This window comes from Lagopus muta, chromosome 4, assembly GCF_023343835.1.
Source record: "Lagopus muta isolate bLagMut1 chromosome 4, bLagMut1 primary, whole genome shotgun sequence".
In the NCBI taxonomy this organism is placed as follows: domain Eukaryota; kingdom Metazoa; phylum Chordata; class Aves; order Galliformes; family Phasianidae; genus Lagopus; species Lagopus muta.
Window position 1 is genome coordinate 36068357 of NC_064436.1, and position 18705 is coordinate 36087061.

Consider the following 18705-nt stretch of genomic DNA (forward strand, 5'->3'; position numbering starts at 1 on the left):
TTTGGGATAAAGCTGGAAGTGTGCTTACAGGCATGGTAATTCAGTTAAAGCCATAGCCTCCAAACCAGCCTTACATTACACAAAGAAAACAACCAAACAAAAAAAAGAAAATTCAGGGTTCAGTAGCTTTGACTAATACTTATGCCAGAGTTAAAGATTAATACTGAAACACCCATGCTTCACTTAGACTGTACACTATTTTAGTTAACTAGTGCAGGAGAGGAGTGTTTTGTTTTGTCAGTCTGTAAAGTCATATTCTATACAGTATAATTTGTCAGAAGTCCATTTCACTTTTACAGTCCTTCTGGTTTCCTATTTCTGAATTATAGTTTTGTCTATTTCCATGACATGGGGAACTCTTGGTGATAAAAGAAGTATATGGTACATAAGGTATTATATTACTGATTGGATTTTTTTTTCTGATTTTGTTTTGTGTGTTTATTTGCTTGTTTGTTTTTTCATAGAATCATGGAGCAGCCCAGCTTGGAAGAAATTCTGAAAGATTGTAAGGTATGTTGTCTCAATAATTATAATTACCTTTTGTTTCTTTTGTTTCTTTTATTTCTCTTGTGGGTAAGTGACTTTCTAGTTTCCTGTTTCTTTTTATTTTTTTATTTCTGTTTTTTTTTTTTTCTCAATTGCTAATCCTGCCCAGGGGCTAAACCAGGGAAATGAACATTTTCAATGAAAACATATTCTTATTTGCCCCCAAATTAATTAAAATACAGGTATATTACTCTCAAGTTCTTAATTTAATTTGTGGAGTTTAAAAACCCTGTAAAGTGAAATAGCTGCCTTTGTGATAAGTAGTCCACAGGCTGAGTTTGGAGATTTGCTTTTAAACAATACTTGTTCCCTCTATAATTCTCACTTTTTAATTTTTTGTCTGGATGGTTTCCTTTCAGTATATATGTATATGAATAAATGTTCCATAGAATTTTTAATCTGGACTGAATGTGTTTCCTAGAGCTTGAGAATATATCTTCTTTATTTTTCTTAAGTAATAAAGAACACAGAGAATTCCTCACAGTCCTCCCCTCTTGTCTGGGGACAGCAGTCATTTCTGTTTGGCTTCTTAAAATGCTAGCCACAACTGAGCTGCAACTCTCAAGGGCAGGGACGTTCAAGTAGGGTAAATAAAATATAATTTATATAATTTGGACTGTTTCAAACTTAACACACTGTGGAGTTTAACATTAGAATAATATTTATCCTCAATTCTAAGTATAGTGACAGTCTTAGAGGGTTTTCTGTTCAAATCTTCTAGTCTAAGACATATGTAAGGGGTTTACATGGGGGATGAGCAGTTTGTGAGATTTGGCCTTTCTCCTGAGAGTCTTACAGTATTATGCAGAAGTGGTAAGAGGTAGATGGATGTGAAATTTAATAAGGATTTGAAGATTAGTAAATCTGTTTCCGTGAGAAAAAATATTCTGAAGTCATAAGGCCATTACTAAATAAAGTATTGGAATAGGCTCTGAAAAAGGGTGTTTCCATTGCATATAGTTTTTCTGGCATGCAGCTGAAGCATAACATTCACTATGACTAATAGGATTGTAACAAAACAGAATGCAGACATTTTTCTTGAAATTTAGTGAGGCATCTTTTGATCTTTGATCATCCCTGAGCTGAGAGCTCACGGTGCAAGGCTGAAAGTGAATGACATGCTCTAAAAAGATTTTGGTCTTTGTGACCTTTGGAGGATGAATAAAATATAATACCTTTGCTCATTGGGATTGCATATTTTAGTTTTATTTCACTTCTGTGTTTCTAGACAGTGCTAAAAAGGCATGTTATTTCCATCTGGTTGAATGGCAATGCGGACTGAACTAATTAGTGTAGACTAACATACACTCAAAGCTTTTGTGAGCGGACTGAGATAAAAATATGTGCTGTTTGAGAATATTCATTGTACTCTTTGAGGAAAATTAAGTGTATGTTTTTTCTTAAAGATATTTAATGAACAGTGTATTAAACAGAGTCCTCCTGACATAAGCAGTTCAATGAGGAGTCTGTGAAGCCACAGCATGAGATGAATCCTTATGTAGAATCATCATAATCATAGAGTTTTTTAGTTGAAAGGTACTGTTAAAAGTCATCTAGTCTAACTGCTTTGCAATGTACAGGAACACCTAAAGCAAGAAAAGGTTGCTCAAAGCCCCATCCAGCCTTACCTTGAACGTCTTCAAGGATGGGGCATCTACCACATCTCTCAGCAGCCTGTTCCAGTGCCTCACCATCCTTATTACAAGAAAACAACTTTTTTATATCCAGTCTAAATTTCTCCTCTTTAAACTTGAAACCATTCCCCTTGTCCTATCACAACAGACCCTGCTAAAGAGTCTGTCCCCTTCTTTCTTTTCTAGTCCCTTTTTAGATACTGAAAGGCTGCTTTCAGATCTTTCTGGAGCCTTCTCTTTTCTAGGCTGAACAATCCCAGCTTTTTCAGCCTGTCCTTGTAAGAGAGGTGCTCCATCCCTGTCGACTCCTGTCCAGCTTGCCATCCATCAGTATCTCCAGGTCCTTTTTGACAGGGTTGTGCTCCATCCTTACATCCCCCAGCACATATTAATAGCAGAGATTTCCACGATAGTTATGCAACTTTACCAGCACCAATCAAATCTTTACAAGTCAATAATGTGTCATTTCTTAACCTGCCTGCAAGGGAATTTATGCTGCCTTAACATAAAGTTGACAAGTGGGCTATTACTTTTCAGCCTAGTTGTGCAGATAGACTTTCCTATCAATAGGGCAGGTCATTTCTCAGGTAAGGATTACCTTAGATAAGCGGTTGCAATTTTAATTTCTTCTTCAATATACAAAGTGAAAAGTATTATTGCTAGTCAAACTGAAGTCTGTTCTAATAAATACAACAAACTAGTGCTATTAACATTTCAGTTACAATGATAGTCACACTCTCAGATCAGACAAAATAGTCTAATTATCACAGAAGCTTTAGTAATAGCATAGTTTAAACTTGTCATATTGTCAGCTAGTAATACCATCCCCTTCTTTCAGTGGTAAGCATACTTACATTCCAGTGTTCTTCTGGCTCCTAGAGTGACAGTGTTATTCAAGTAGAGTGGGAGTTACAATTAATTGTCACAGACTAAATTAGTTGCTGGGATGAATATGATCGTTATGATAAGAAAATATCTTCCTCTTTAGTTTTGTGTCTACACAGAGTTACTTAAGTACTTTTAGTAGCACAGTGTCCCTGCTTACTTCTTCTCCCTTGATTCCCACCTGAAGTTTTCCAACCTTTGCCTCGGGAAGCTCACTAACTCCCATTTGCTAAAGGCTGTCAATAGCTGTGCGATAAGTAGCTTTTACCATTGGTGTTCTTAAGAGAGCTAAGGTACAGCTGCCTCTTTGTCACTAAAGAATTGTTACCACTGATACAACAAGCTAAAACCAACTAAAGCCAAGAAAAGCCTAGAAACTTGATTAGGTCTGCAGTGCTTGTACAAAGCTTGTAATATTTTACAATAGCAGTGACAAATCATATTCACTGGCTTTTAGAAGCTGTAAATTTAGGACTCCTCAAGAAGTGTATTAACTCATAAAAATAAACCTAATCAAGTCAGCCTTAATTTTTCAGCTGAGAAAAAATTTTCTGGATTCCTTACTGTCCACCCATGACTTCACATCTACGTTGTAGTTTATAAATGTCAATCGATACTTTGCATCTTTAGGAGTATTCTATAATCAGTATTAGTAGTAAATTATTTTCTTTCTTCTGTCCTTCCTCCGCCAGTGACTTTAAAACTACTTAAATGTACATTCAAGATGTAGTGGATATCGTGTAAGAAACTGCAATATTACTTAGGTTGCTCTGAAAGTAATACCTCATTTATTTTCATAGAAGCTACAACAGATACAAGGAGCACAATAACATCATTTGACAGAGAAAATACTCAGCTACAAAGCAGTACTTTTCAACTTTGTCATCACCATTAGCTATGCATTTTCATCAGCAATGAACAAGAGTCTGCATGCTGCTTGTAAGAATCTGAACTAGCAGAGGTGAACAGGGTTGTTGTCATGCACCATGCACCACCTCACTGTGCTCACAGCCACAGTTTGGTCTCCATAAATGATCAACACGTATCAATGAATGTCGGTGCATTTTTTCCACACAGAGGAATTCAATGACATACCTTTTCTTTACACATACTTCCACGTCAGACACCATTCTGTCAGCCTACCCCTGTTGTTGCCATCTGTCACATGATAACAAAATGTAACAGAATACTGATGGGAAGGTTCAACCTTTCTACCATATCACCAACATCTACCTCTGATGTCACAGGGCTACATCACAAAATAGGAGGCACTACTTTCTGAGCAGCACTCCTAAAATCTATCCAAGTTTGGGAAAGTACATTTTCTTAGATATGAAATGCGTAATCCTATGTCACCTGGAAATTTTTCTTGTCAAGCTGTTAGCAAAGATGTAGCTTTTAGGTTACTTGAATAATTGCCTAGCTTCCTTAACTTAAAAGCTCTAGGGTAAAATCACCAGTGTTTAAAAAAGTGATCACTGGAATAAACATGCAGTCATGATGTCTGATTCTTTTAAAAACTGCCTTATTTTTCCCAAAATTAATATTTCAACTAAATTGTTATATCAGAAACTTATATTCAAATATAATCAAGGCTTTTTCACTGATGACATGCATTTCAAAGTTTATGTTTTGTCCTAATTACAGCTCTTCCTGTTCTGCCTATTTTCCCATAATAGATACATACCCAACACACCCTATCCTCATGTTTTCCCTTGACTATATCTTGTACCTTCTGCACACCTTTGCTTTCTCGTCAGAAGGAACTACTAAAATCCAAAACAAGCAAAAATGATCTTATTGAGTTTACTTCATTAAAACAATTCTTCAGCTAATTTCCAAAATCCACTTTACAGTCTATCTTTGGCTAAATCATATTGCAGGAATATATGTAATGTAGTAAATCTTTGTGAAAATACTGTGCTGAACTTAATGTAAATATATTGAGAAGAATTCTAATCTCTGTATTTCTATGGAAAAATTTGAATGAGCCTGTGAAACAGTTTGCTAACTGGCATCTCTTGTTTGTAATGCTTAGTAACCCTATTTATTTATATTTTCCAAAATAAAAGAGATCTTGCTGACTGATACGGTCATGTAATTACTGCAACTTAATGTTGCCATAGCTGGGCATTCACAAATGACTAGTTCAACCTTTACACTCCATTTATACATAAGATTATTGCAACACGTTGCTATGGTGATGCCAATTTGATACAAGTGTGGATTTGTTTAAAAAAAAAATAAAAATCAGCAGGTTTGTTAGACTTCTCAGAGTACTTGCTTTTGCAAGGAGAGCTTTCATGAATTGTAATCCTATGATACCTCTTATGTAAGTGAATGTTTCATTGAAAACAGAAAAGTCTAGTATTTATTTTCAGCAGAAGTATGTTCTCTCTGGCAGAATTTCATGATCTTGGAACTAGTTTTTTAACGCAGCAGTACTAGTTCTGATAATTTCATTTTTTCTGTATCCCTCAGGTAGATTATGAACCTTAGAAAATCTTGGGAGGGTGGGGTGGGTGCTGGATTTTGATTTTTCTGTGGCAAAGGAACAACTTATCTAAGAGGTTAGGACATACTTTCATGATTCATTCTTTTGTTCCCCAGACAGTGATAGGAAAATCCTTGAATCCCACAACCTTGTCTCAGCAGAGCAGCAGATACTTTCTTCCCAAACTCCCAAAAAAGACCAGAGAGAGCCTCATTTTCCATGTTTCACATGTGTGTCAGCATTTTCTTTTTCACTGCTGGTTTAGCAGAACATACTTTCTAAATCACATTCAAATAGCTGTTGATCTGTTTCTGTTTCTACCTATTAAAAAGAAGGAGCACTTCAATGTCTATATTTTCTTTTCCATAAAGCTTAGGAATTGTGAGTAGCATCTGTAATCTTGGAATATTTCTCATGGTGTATTTCAGTAGTCTCAAATCTTTCCCTTTTTGTTGATAACATAAAGCAAATATAAGGTAGTTTGTCCTCCATTTTTGTTTATTCTTGAACTTCAAGCAGTTAGGCTTGTTAGTTTATGAAAGGTAGCAGGAAGAAAACGTGACTTTTATTATCCTTAGAATATGTGTGTGCACGTATGTGTTAAAAATAAAAAAGCAATGCATATTCTGGCAACTGGTTAACTTGGTTTTTCAGTAGATGCAGAGCTTGATTTTAAAAAGTTTACACAAAGTATAGATTATTATTTGAATGCTATTTAAATGCTGTGACTACTACTTTCTAAAATATTGGTTTTGTATGATTGAAGAAGAGAAGAGAATCTCATATCTCCCATTTTGTTGAGATCTTTAAGAAGAAAATTTTTTTAACTTGGCTCTCTCCCCTGGATATGTAGTGGAATCACTTGATCTCTTGTTTATCATGTTGGTAACACACTTTAGTAGATCTCCAGGGTATGGAATACACCCCAGCTTGCTCTTTTCCTTGGTAGCATCCTGAGATCTGTCATGTAGAGTCAAAGGGACCAGTTATTCATCTCATCACTGCAACACTTACACTTTAGCAGGCATAAGAAAACTTGCTTGTTTTACCTTCTCTGTGGCTTTCAAAACAGTTTCCCAGATGGCTTCCTGTAAAACTTCTGCCATTCTGGGCATCTGGCTTTGTATGTATTTATATCTCATTTCTCTAAAACATCAGGAGGCATTCCAACTACAGTGTTGCTGAACTACTGGCTAAGCTACAAAAGAAGACCAAAAGAAATTTATAAATAAGTCTTGAGCAGCTGGCTGCCAGCTTTATTTTCAAGTATCCTTTTCACCCTGCATGTGTTGTAGAAGTCAAAATATCCGTTAGAAAAGGTTGCCTTTGAAAAAACAACAATAAAACAGAAACAAGCAAACAAACCCAAAACCAGAAAACCCAAAAAGCAGGACATCCTGTGAATGTATTGTTAATGTTTCATTATTATAATCAGAAGTAATTTAGCATGAATTTAGGTGTATTTTATCTGTGAGTTGATGGATCAAAAAAATACAAAATTTGAATACATATAAGAAAAAGGCACAGGAAAATGTAATTATCTTTTCTTCTATCCCCAGAGTTTCCAACTATCCTATGTATAAAATGGATTGGCACAAAGAATCGAATTAATGGAATTAACAGATATGTTTCCTTATGTAGAAGGAGATGGGCAGTGGAAGAGGGCACTGATTTCTGCATTTTAAAGTTCTGTGACAGTTCTATGAAAATTTTAATTCCCAAAGAAAAAACAAATGTCTGAATTTTACCCTCAAATACTTTCAGTGGGAAATTTTTTCTTAAGGCTTTTTCTATTCCTGTATTACTATTCATTTTTGCTCTATGAAATGGTGTTATTATGCTCTTTGTATCTGTTGTTGTTTCCATGGAAATAAATAGGAGGCATTATTTTCAGGACTATCTATGCATACTATTTCAGGTTGAGTTGACTACAGTGAAAATCCAGATCTTGTATGCACGGATGTGCTGTTGAGTTTTGAGATCTAGAATTAGCGGTAGACTGTCTCTACACTTTGCTATGTTCTAAGGGCACCTATTCAACAAAATATTCTTCAGCCTTTTATCTCTTCACCATACATTGATAAGTCCTTCTGCAACTTTCTTACAGTTTTGTTTTTGTTGTTTTTTAAAGAGTCTATAGTGTTCCTGTAGAACAAGACTTAAACCAGTGGAAAAATGAATACTTTGCTAGTATTTTTAATCAACACCTATATTGGTATCGAATCTTTAAGTCAGATTGTTTTCAAACAGTTAACTGTTTAACCAATTGAATGTTGTAGCATAATCAGGCTCATTATGTTCAAGCAGTTGAAAGTTCAATACACAAAGAGGAGCATAGCAATTATCTTCCCCACATCCTCCACATGAACCACAGGTGGTGCTTCTGCTCAAGACTGGAGTCCTGGATAATTCGTATCATCAACACAATTCTGTTTTTAGCTTCCTAATGTGTATTAGAAGAAAAGAAATCAGCATTGAAATGATGGAAGTCTATTTTTATGTTAATCCTCAGGCTGCTGTGAGTAGGAGATGAATGTGATTTCAGACTTTCAGCAAATAAAAGTGAAGCAGTTAAGATTCTGAGTTCTGAAAATGCAAGTCAAACTGCTTATTCCGCATATTCATTAAAACCAGATCCTAGCATATCCTGAAAATTAAAAATGGACTGTGAAAGAAAGTTTGCAGCTAAGGCAGAGAAAGAAAGCACAACAGCAGTAATACATTTTTCTTTGTTCATTAGGAACAGGTAATGTCAGAACCAGTAATTTGACATTTTTGAAAAAGAATCTTTGTTTTCTAGAATTTGCACAGGCCAAAGAGGTAAACTTACTTCAGCAGAACTGGCCATGGTAGTGTAAAATTTACCTGAGAACAGACTGAAGGAAAGATGTATTGAATTGGTATGAAAATTGCATTCATGAGACTTTTTGTTGACTGAGTAACAAATAGTTTATTTCTTAAATTCAGCTTGACTTCTAGGTTTAGAATTGTTTCTCCACTGATGATTAAAAATTCAGTCAAAGTAGAAGACCATCAATAATGCAGTATTTTCCAGAACATTGTCTAGATTAGGTATAGTTAGAACTGTGTTACATAGGTTATAAAATTCATACTAGAAATGCTCCCATTCTGAAGGGAATATAGCTTTCTTTGTCCTGATATTGAGCAGTAGTGTGACTTACTAAACACCTAATGTACTGGGGGTGTTACAGGCTAAATGCCACATGCTGGATTCCTCTGAATGGTGCAAACAGGAAAGGACAGTAGACTTTTTTTTTTTTTTGAGACTTTAAAGTCTTAAAGGAAGTGCATGAGTAAACCATAGTTACCCATCACAACTGAAGTGATTTGTTCTTAAATTATCATAGCAGAGGGTGAATACTGTAAACAGCAATGTAGGTATAAGTATTACTCCGTTTTTCACTAAATTAATTTCATAATTATTTTTCTAGTAGGAGATTTAAGCCAGTTTTATTCATGTAGTTAGTGTGACTTTTTTTCCAATGATAACTTTTTCAGTTGTCACTTTTCCAGCTTAATTGCCGGGCAATTATATATTTTAATTATATATTTATATAAAGGTCACATGCACTATGAAGCACTGTTGTCCCCATTGCGTTTGAATGAGCATGCTGATGTTCCTGTTGTGTATAGGCTAAATCATAGCCAAGTGATTATTTTTAAAAAATTTCTTTTAGTAAAAAGGAAAAAAAAAAAATTGTTTACTTTGGATGTGCTTATGTTTGAAACTATACTAGATGCTATAGCTGAAGCTTTTTGCTGTTTTAGAACTAGAGGTTTTGTTTGAGTATTGCCTTAAAAATGTTACCCTTCCATTACAAGTATTTGAAATACTTTGCCTTGATTCAATGAGAACCTAATGAAATTCAGTTTCAACACATAGCCTAGGTAAATCTAAAAAGAGAAAGATAATAAAAGAGGCAAAAATCGGAAGTCTGCTTTTTTGTTAATAAATCTTTGCAATCTGTCCTGTACAAGAACCACATGTTCCAGTAATATTATAGGATTATGGACAATGGATGAATTACACCATTGTCTGGCTGACTATATATACAGGAAAAGATTAATGAAGTCAGGTAAGAGGTTGAAGAAATTTAAAACAGGAGATTTTATTTCAATACAATTGTAGAGAGAGAACCTTCCCACCAATATTCCAGTACATGTAGTTTCTGTGTGACAAATAGCTGCAGAGGGGCAGTCTGACAGAATGGAGTCTGACACAGAAGTACATATGAAGCCAAGGAGTGTCACTGAATTTCTACATGTAGAAAAAAATGGAACCAATGACTTTCATCAACACTTGTTGAATGTTTCTGGAGACTAAACAGTGGATGTGAGTAAGGTGATGGGTGATGTGTTTCAGCTTCAGTGGGACACCTTCACTGGTGCAGATTCTGGGAAGTGCAGCATACAGGCTCCTGTTAATTACTGATGAAAATACCTAGCTAATGTGTTGAAAATTAGTGCTTTGCACTTGAGTATTTGCTCTATCAATAGTGCTATTGTGCTCTATGTATCTGTTGTAGTTTCCATGGTAGTAAATAGGAAAAATTACTTTCAGAGCAACCCATGCACTTCATAGGTTTTGTGATCTTTTCCCCTGACAGAAACTCCTAGCTAACAGTAGATGATCATTGGAAGTATGGAAAAATTGCAAGATATGTGTAATTTAAACATTATCTTTTAGTAGACACAGATTCTTGCTTGTAAATATTAGTTTAATGTAGAGATGAAAGCACAAGAAAAACTTAATCATAATTAACAGCATGTAATGATTCCTTCTGTAAATTGTCATTGATTACACTAAGGATTATATGCTCTTCTGGTTAATGATTCGTAATGCAAATATGCAAAAATGAAGTGCATACAATTCGTTATTTTCTGAACACTCTCAATTGAATACATTTGCACAAAATGTTTTTTCTGTTAATTTTAAGCGCATTTCTTATTCCTCTGTCATACCTATGATATTCAGTATTCAGCTGATGAACAAAATGCATGATATGCTAAGATGAAGAGAGCTTTCACGGGAAAAAAATGTTTCATGCTGTGGAAGTCTTCTCTCTCAGCACCTATTAATTAAAGACCCTTTTTTGTAATTGGTAGTTATTAATATTTTTAAATACGTATGTGTGATTAGGAATGTATAGATACCGGTGTTCTGAATGAGCTGGGAATTTCAAGAGGTATACCAGAAAAGAATCTGATTTAATGTTGTGAAAAACCAAGGCTCCTGATCACCTGAGAACAATGGAATATGGTGTCTTGGCTTGTATCTAGCATCAATCAGAAGTTTAATTTCAATTAGTAGGACATTTCTCTGTAGTTTCACCTTGTCTTCAGTTTTTCTTTCTAACCTATTTGTTTTTCACATGGATCATTCATCTTACTAGAAATTCATCACACAGTCTTCTTTTATTCACATAAAGGGCGTTCCGAGACATAAATGAATATTTTCACATGGGGATTCCCATCAATTCCAAAGCTTTTGTTGTTGTTGTTCTACTTGAGTTTTACTCACTAAGGAGCAAATTCATTGATGAGAAATACCTTATCAGAATCATTTGCTGGGATACCCACATCTACAGAAAGAGAATTTTAGTTCCGAATTAGGAAGAAGCACCTCTCCCATGTATCTTTCCCCGTAGGAATTAACAATCTGAATTTATTTCATTGCATAAAGCTGGTTAGTATATTCTCCATTTTGCATGACAGTTTCTAGCACTGTCTGAGGCTAACACAAATGTGTTAGGAATACAAATTATCCCATGTTCTCAGGCAAAAAGACACTGTCAAAGACTGAATTGTCAAAAGAAAAACTGTTAAGACATGTTGATGAGTAGATTTGCTACAATCCCAGTGACCAGATGGAGCTCATAGGAAACTTCAAAAAATTAATTGTTTTGTTTTTAGGCTGGTAGCAAAACATATGTTTTCTATATTTAAATGAGGATACTTTTACTGAAGAATTCAAAGTAATTTTGACTTTTTGTCAAAATGGCATTAAAAAAAACTATTAGGTAAGATAATACAGCACTAAGGATTAGTTCATCATTGTGATGGCATTTTAGAGAGCCTGTCTGAATAGAAGTATCCAAACTTCTTTGAGAAAACAGTCAATGACAGCTGCATCCTTCTTCTGTTACTGTCTTTTATTATTTAATCTAAAACTTCTCTTGTCTTTCCTGTTGAGCATTGTGAATCTTGCAAAGCATCATCTTGTGGCATAAGCTAGCCAGGTGTTTGGCCATATGGAAGGCTTAAACATATATTAAATTATTTAAAAAAGAAGTAAAGCAGACAGTACAGTTACCTAAGAAGTATTTTGGAGAAAAGGATGTTTTAATATTTTCTAAATTATTCATTTGAATCTCAGTCTTGATGATACCTAAAATAGTTTCAGATCCACAATTCTTATCTTAAAGAATTCTAATATATTCTAATTAAATTGTTGCTTTATTATCAGATTGCTGTTTAGAAGGCTTTGAAAACCTTTTTCAGCACAGTTTTCTGTATTTTAGTTTTTTAAAACACGTTTAAAGACTCATGAAGCAATTGCTTGAAAGCTCTACTATGGTAATTTACATCCTTACTAGTTGAATTTGTCTCTTACTCAGCTTTAGACTAGTGTGCTATTCTATACACTAGAGCTTACAAAGAAATGTGAGGTTTTGTCTGACCATGCACTCTAGTGCATGGGTGTTCATCCTTGCCTTGGCTTGCCTGGGCTGCACTAGGTGAAGAGGAATTGTCTCAGGCTGCTCTGCAAAGGTTACTCTAATACTGATGCCTCCTATTTATTACAATGGAAACTACAGCAGATACAAAGAGCACAGAAATGCTGTTTGACAGAGCAGCTGTCAAATACTAGCAATTTTTTAGCTGAAGAATAAAACAGGAGGCATTACTTTCAGGGCAGCTCTCAGCAAACATATCATATAGTTAACATATAAGTTACAAAGCTTATTGTAATTACTAATTTTTTTATTTTTTTTTTAATTAAAACATAGAAAAAAGAGAACAACAAAACATAAAACTAGTGGGATCCCTAATGGATTTACAGTCTGGCAATGGTTTCCATTTCTAGTGAGGTTTCAAGGAGTTCAGTAGAGATCTTCATTGAAATTTTCCTCTTCCCGTGCTTCATCCTTGAAAATAACTGTTCACAAATGTATGTACTTCCAAAAACTGATGGCATGAATAAGGAATGATTATGAGGTGAGGCATGTTTCTATCTGGTAAGATAGGGCTAATAAAAGTCTTGTGAAGAGATAGAATCAGATTTTTGCTTGTAACTCCGTATATTTCATTTGAATATTCTCAAGTAACTTTTTTTATGTCTATTGAAAATGGAATTGCAAATAAACAAAAAATGAATTTCTTTTCCCCCATCTTGAAACCTCTTCTCAAATTTCTGTATCAAAAGGAAAAGTATGGCTGCATATTTTTTTGCTGTTTAAAGGACTGTTTTTTAGCCAATGTATTAAAATCTATAAACTTATTTGCCATAACTTAAGTTAGCACTGCACTGCACGCTGCTGTTGTTCTGATTTCAGCCTACATGGGTAATAGCACATTGTTGTTTAGTTGGTGCAAAGTGATAGTTGCATGTCTGGGGAGGGTCATTTGGCAGGGCAAAGCTACTGCCATGATGGCAATGAGCAGGGGGTGGGCCAGCGGTGAGCTGTGCTCAGCCATGTGGCCTGTGAGATGTGAGCTGGACATGCTTGCTCTAGTGGATGACAACCCTACCCTTGATGGGGGATTGGAACTAGATGGTCTTCAAGGTCCCTTTCAACCCAAGTCACCCTATGGTTCTATGGCTTTATTTATTGTAATGGGAAGAAGAAGAAAAAAAAAAAAACGAGCAATCAGAAAAAGACTGTTCTTTACAACAATCTGGCAAAATTACCATCTTCCCTTCATGCCAGTGCTATTGCTAAGTCTATCGGGGTTGAGATGTTAAGTCATATATACTTATAAGGATTTTATCTGAGGCATCGCTACATTTTGTTTTTCAAACCTTAATATCTCTGATCCTTTTTATATGGAGAAGTTTATATTCTTTTCTTCAGAATTAAAACAGACCCATGCTGTTCTTGAGCACAGGAGATGTCTCATTGTTTGTCTCTGGATTGTCCTCATTATGTCTGAATATACTGAATTAACCCTAGATTATGTAAAGTAACCTGGTAAGGATTCATGGTTATGATTCTATGATTCTTCAGATATAAATTCTTCAGTATTTGGTTGAATGCTAGAGCAAATGTAAACAAAACAAAACAAAAATTTCTACAATTTATAAACAGGGAGCTCTCTTTTTTTTTTTTTTATCTTTAAACTGGCACAGTTCAGCTACAAATTTTTTCAGAGAGAACATTTTGTCAATATATACACATAGTTACAAAAATGTAATTTAACTCCTAAGAAAACGTAGAATTAAAAGCATTGTGCCTGGAGTACTCTGAGCGTATTATTTTCCCTGTGAATTACATGTGAGAAGATTCCCTTTATGGATATTTTAAGAATAAATAATTTTATGCTGTTTATTAAAAAAGAAAAGAGTTATCAAGACTTTGTTGGGATTGCACACTTTGCACCAAGTAACATTTTCAGAGGTGTTTGGGTAACGAAGCCCTTCATTCTTGCCTGTAGTAATAGAGTTTGTAATGAGTATTTAAGTCCCAAAGGTCTTTTTTCTTGTCCACTGTTTAATTATGGTAACAAAATTATTTCTATCCATACCTAGTTATAGATTTAGGAAGAATTGTGTGCTTTATACTCTGTATTCTTCACTTCAGAATGTAGTCTTCAACTCTAATTAAAATCAAAGGAAATGCAAACATAAATAAAAAAGATGGCATGCCATTTTACAAAAATTTTGTTGAAGTGCAATTTTACACAGACAGTGAGTTTAGAAGAGAATAAAATCAAGCTAAATATCAGGTTAAGGATGAAGGGAAGTATAATTTTTTAATTTAGCCTCTATTTCACTTCATTTTCTCTCTTTGTCTTCCTTTGCTGTTCCCACACTGACTCCTGATTTGTCTCTCCTTTATTTTTCTATTATCTCGTGTTCAATGCGCAATGTAATTGAAGATACTGTTACATTTTCTCAAAAAGCCAATCTTAAACCATGTCTCACATCATTCTCTCAGCAGTGAAGATCTGTTTCTCTTGCAAAAACATGCAAAAACATGCAGAAAAAAACCAAATATGTTAGTTGATCTTCCTTCCTTCTTCCATCTCCTCACAAGAGAGGACTAAAATGTTTCTGATGTATTTACCCTTGAAAGATAAATAAGAACATCCAAACCTTTGTGAATTGTAAATCAATGCACATACAGGAAAAAAATAGACAAATTATTAGTGAACTACAGAAAAAAATAAGACCATTTTATTATCCCTAGTTAAGCTGGTAAACTGCCGTATGATCAATTCCAACTATATTCTCAAGTCTTACTGACTTAAGTATACACTGATAGAAGCTTAGCACTTTTCATGATAGTATCTAATTATTTTTTTAAATGTGATCAGCAATAATATTTTCCTTTGCATTTGAATGGTTGTTCATGCTTTGTGTGCAATTTTTTAAATCTTTTAAAGCATATACTGATATTTCTTCACATTTGCTGTGCTAAAGTTTCATATTGAGAACTATATTAAGGAAAATATTTGTAGCTGAGCACATTGAGTTATATCTAGTAGGACTCTTTGGTGATGAATGAGTCCTGTAGCCAATTTTATATCAGAACATTAGCTGTTCTTTTGCATCATGGGATGTGATTTTTTTGCATTGGTAAGTCCTATATAAAGATATTTCTACTGATGTGGAGGAATATGAAATGAAGTAGAGAAACAAAAAGTAGAACCAGTCAGAGAGGGTATTGGAAGTGGGTTAGAAATGGGCTGAATCTGGAAAATGTGTGATGCTATTGTGTCATTAGCAAGGTAATCCATATGTCTCCCAAGGGATAGTTAAACCAAAAGTGACAAAACCTTTTTATTTTTATCTGAGTCAACAAAAACAGTATTTCATAGAAACACACACAGTGTTTTATGAGCCTGATATTCTAGCATGTTTATTCTTTCTTCATATGGATTATTTAGTCAACTCCTTTAATATCTTACTGCATTAATACCTAAAGATGGAAGTGTTCAGTCGAAGTGGATCATGCAAAGATGATCACTGTACCAGACTATTTATAATAAAGGTTATACATGATATAGAGGGATGAATGAAAAACTGAATACAGGAGGAGAACTAAACAATTATCGAGAAAATACTTTCCCAAACTAGCATACACAGTTCAAATCAATGGCTACGTCAAGTAGGAATTCTATGCACATTTTCCAACCTTTAACATATATTATAAAAAAAAGAGTTGATCCTCAATAATCATATGTCAGAAAGGTAGCAGATCTCCCAGTGAGGTTTGTGATTTGGTTAGGCAGGGATGAGGGAGTGAAAAATGTTAATTTTCTTAGAAAATTTAAGGAAAAATGGTTTCCTCTGAAATATTTTTTTTTCCATAATACAGCATACATCAACTAACAACAGCTGCTTTTAGAACAACTATGGGAGGTAAGATAATGGAAGAAAGAAAATAAAGAAAATTCTTAGATGTTAGTCATTGTTTATTGGAAAAACAAGCAGAGTTGTATTTCACATGAAAATATACCCAGACTTCTTCCAAGAAATTGAAATTTAAGTCATAACTGCCATTATCTGTGCATATCTCAAAATTATGTATATATATATATGTATGTAGCAGTGTAGATCCAAAAAACCTAAGCATTTTTTTAACTAAATGTGCGTCCTTCATTAATTTTGATTCTTGAGGTGATGTGAGGAAGTAAACTCATATTCTGTTTCAAAACAGTAAGAATGGAAAGAAAATTGGGGGATTATACATTTAATAGCTTGAGCCTTGCTTGATTCAGGGTTCACATATTGATTGTTTTAGAACTATCGTCTGTTCTAATTTCAGAGCGATATTTGATTCTCTTCATCCACTAAGGATGCGGAATTACTGTATATAGCAGTAGCAGAAAATTTCCTTGCTTATGTTAAGCACTTGTGTAAAAATAGACTATATTTTATCTGGATTGTCTTCTAATGTTTAAAAAAAGTGTATTTCCATTTTTTTTAGGGGAAAAGTGTCGCATTAAGCAATAATCAGACCAGACTTAACATCAGTAAGGAAAAGATCAGTGTCAGTTCCATTTAGTGATAAAGAAATCTCGCAACATTATTTTGTCATCTAATGGAATAATTACATAGGATGTGTTCATTGAAAAATCTGTTGGAATCATTTTTATTGCCATGTAGTTTTTCTTTGTTCCTGTTGCCTTTCTCTCAGCTTTTTAAAAATTATTATTATTTTTTAATTCATACATAAGATTAAAATTTTTGCCTTGTCTCAATTTATTTCTGATTTCTATTTCCAGTGGATATGATATTTCTGAATCTGTAGTATTTTTATTATTATTCTCAGTAATTTCTATGACAGATATCAAGTGTTTGTGCAAATGCAAGCATACACAAAGAAAACTTAATATAGAAAGAAAATCTTAATCTGGAACAAAATCTTAATCTGGAAGTAACACTATCTAGGACCAAAATACTGCTGTCAGTATTGTAGGGCTAGTGTGAGGTATTATTTTGAGGTATTTCTTAGTAGGTGTGAATTTATTGTGAGGTTATCAAAACTTGAGACTATAGTTTAGTCCTACCTAGAAAAAAAAAATGAAAAACAAACAAACAAACAAAAAAACTGTTGAAAATGCTAAACAATTTGGGACTTTTTAATATAAAATTGCCTGGAGATTTTTGGATTATTTGCAGAGATAACTTTGAACTGTGACTTTGGCTTAATCAATATATTCATGAGCCTTAGGCTTTTGTGCTCGTTTGTTGCCCCGCTGCACTATTTTTGTGACTGGATGTCAGCTTTGAGAAATGACCTGCCTTTTCATATGAGTTTAGGAGTGTGTGCATTATTTGGGAAGGTTTTCATTAAATTCTCTCTACTGTAAAAGTTGTCATAAAAGCAACATATTTTAAAAAGAGGAAAAACAACAGTAAAAGTTTTAGCAGCTTGTAACAACTTCAGGGACTTTTCAAGGATATCATATTGAAAACTTGGGGGCATATCAGTGAGAAGTTACGTAAGAAATAAAGGCCAATGGTTGGGAAATGCTTTTATTAATTTTTATATTTACTTGGAAAAAAATCAGCAAATAAATCATGAAGATATGTAATATTTTATTCATGACAGCAAGAATTTATTTTGCAAATTGAATAGATGATCTGAAGGAAATGATAAAGCAAGAAAAGAACCTGCTATAAAAGCCAGAATGGCTGTGAGAGACCAACAACCATGAAATAAAGGCAGATGTGGTTGTAGAATGTGTCCAGTAAGGTATTTCCAACAGATAGAAAAATATTAATACTGTTGAACACGATTAGAAAGATCTCATTTAGGAAGCAGTATGCAATATGAGTCACCAAGTAATAAAAGATGGGGGCTGTAGAGATGCAGAGAACCAAGAAGCAACAGAAAAAAAGTGCTTCATAGTCTTAGGCACAAGGGAAACTGAAAAAGGATATTTTATGTATATTAAAAATGTTTCGGAAGTATGACAGAAAGAGATGAGATTTGGAAGGTGTAGGACATGCACAAATATGTTTCAACAAGCCATAGGTTAATCTGCTCGGAAAATTAAAATTAGATTTCTAAAAATCAAAACCAGCAAAGTTTGCAACAATTTTCAAAGAGGAGCTTTCAAAACATTGCAAAAATTATCTAGTTGCTGAGGTCACAAGGCACTCAAAAAATTTTACCTTTTACTAAGTAATAGCCTTTTTTTTTTTTTTTTTTTTTTACTATACATGCTTAAACATTTATCAGCAATGCTTTTTGTCTGCTCTTGGGTATTACAAATACAAACACTCATGATTCAGTTGTTTACAGTCAACACTGAACAGGCATAGGTAAATTACCAAGTGGTTACCTTGTGTCATTAATGAAAGATGAATGTCGTGGTGTATTCTTGTTTTATTATCTGTTTGTTTTAAATCACTTAATTTAGTGACAGGGGAGTAGAGTTCCCAGAAGGAAT

General features: G+C 34.1%; 1 long non-coding RNA gene across 3 annotated transcripts in view; it reads left to right on the forward strand.

Annotated features, from left to right (window-relative positions):
- The window catches only part of LOC125691910 (uncharacterized), a 158923-nt gene that overhangs the window by 105587 nt on the left and 34631 nt on the right, over window positions 1-18705 (forward strand). For 2 of the 3 annotated variants that reach the window (XR_007376313.1, XR_007376314.1), the window contains exon 10: window positions 465-510. This is a non-coding gene — a long non-coding RNA (uncharacterized LOC125691910). Of the gene's footprint in view, window positions 1-464; window positions 511-3865; window positions 3988-18705 lie in introns of those variants that run through there. The other variant, XR_007376315.1, reaches the window with a different exon arrangement.